The sequence below is a fragment of the Penaeus japonicus genome, unplaced genomic scaffold, assembly GCF_977035675.1.
Source record: "Penaeus japonicus unplaced genomic scaffold, GWHDUDI00000001_assembly GWHDUDI00000015, whole genome shotgun sequence".
Taxonomy (NCBI): domain Eukaryota; kingdom Metazoa; phylum Arthropoda; class Malacostraca; order Decapoda; family Penaeidae; genus Penaeus; species Penaeus japonicus.
In genome coordinates this window covers 16,905,230-16,907,729 of record NW_028234417.1, presented here as the reverse complement: position 1 = coordinate 16,907,729, position 2,500 = coordinate 16,905,230, and positions in this window count along the sequence as shown.

The window sequence follows — 2,500 nt, the reverse complement described above, 5'->3', positions numbered from 1 at the left end:
TAAACACACGAATGTACACATACATACATACATATATTCACATAAGCACACGCACACGAAATCCACGCTTTTAGATGTGTAAGCGCGAACGCACACACGCATACACACACAAACACGCACAAAAAAACAACAACATATACACACACACACACACACACACACACACACACACACACACACACATACATATAGTTCATATGTATGACGAAAGTTATATTAGAATTATAGTTATAAACACTGAGTGAATGAGAATATATGAAATCGAAACTAAATCCCAGTCTTCATAAAAGGAATACATTCACGTTATATGTGTATGAAACCCTGGCGCGAAAATCGTAATGCACATTTTCCATTGCCAGACTCAAACTTCAGCCTTTGATTGGTTATATTACATATGATATGTAGAAGTAACCGATTCAAATAAGAAATATGTAAATACACAATGAAATTTGTTTTAAAAAGAATGAATGAAGCGACAGGAGAATACCATACAAATGAGTACCGGAGAAAGATTGTGTGACATGAGCAACAAAGACGAAATGTTGCGGTGTTAGGAATGTTCCAGATACTTATCTGAAAGAAAAAAAAAAAAAAAAAAAAAAAAAAAAAAAAAAATAAAAAAAAAATAAAAAAATATTTATATTATATATTTATATATATACCCCTATATATATATCCTATATATATATATTTATATACTATTATAATTTATTTTATTTATATATGTATATATATTAATATATATATATATATATATATTTAAAAATGTCATATATATAGATGAATATATATATATATATTCCATATATTCCTATATTATCCATATATATATATTTAGTATGTATGTATGTATGTATTTATGTATATTAATATAGTGCTATATATATATACACATATATATGTATATATTCATTCTATATATATGTATATAATTGATATTTTGATATATATATATTTATGTATATATATATCTATATATATAAATATTTATATATATGGATTTATACCTGTATTATATATATATTATATATATATATATAGATAGGTATATATATTTATATATTATATATATATACATATATATATATATATATATATATATATATATATATATATATTTATATATATATATCATATATAGTATGGAATATATATATATATATATATATATATAGTATTATCTATATATATATTATATATTATATATATATAGTTATATATTATGTTATTATATATGTATATATATATTATATATTTATATATTAGTCATATATGAATAAGTATATTTATACATTAAATGTATATTATATATATATATATATATATTTTATATATATATATATATATATTATATATATATATATATATATATACATATATATGTATATATATAAATATATATATATATATAGATATATTATATATAGATATATATATATTATATATGGATATATCTATATATTATGTATGTATATGTATATGTATATTATATATTATATATATATAATATATATATATATATATATATTTATATTATATATTTATATATAGATTATATATAGTATCTATATATATATATATATATTATAATATATAGAGTACATATATATATTATATATATTTAATAGATATATATATGTAAATATATACTATATATATATATATATATATATATTTTATATATATATATATATCTATATATATATAAATATATATACTTTCATTATATATATATATACTATATATCTATATATATTATATATATCTATATATGGTGTGTGTGTGTGTGTGTGTGTGTGTGTGTGTGTGTGTGTGTGTGTGTGTGTTGTATGTAGTATGGATATATATACTACTATATATACATATATCGATATAATATTACTATATATTATGAATTTTTTATATTTATATATATATTTTTTTATATAATTATATATTTTATGATTTGCATTCTTTTATTTATATTATTATATATTTTTTTTATTTATAAATATTTTTTTTTTTTAATATGCTATTTTTAAAAATATTTTTTTTATTTATATCTTATATATATTATATTATTTATTTGTTTTTTATTTATTTAATATAATTAGTTATAGAATTATTATTTATTTTATTTTTTATATTATTATATTTTATTATTATTTTTTTCTATTTATATTATTATTTATTAATATAATATTTTTATTATTTTTTATTTTTTTTTTTATTTAATTTTTTTATTATTAATTATTTTTTTTTATATATTTTTTTTTATTTTTCTTATTTATATTTTTTATACTTTTTTTTTTATTATAGTATTATTATTATTTATTATAGTAGTTATTTTAATGGTTTTATTTATATTTTTAAAATTATTTATTTTTTATTATTTTTTTTTATATGAATTTTTTTTATATTGTTTTATTTATATTTTCTTTTTTTATTATTTAATTTTTTATTTTTTTAAAAATTTTTTTATTTATATTTTATTTTATTTTTTTAGTTTAATTTTTATTTA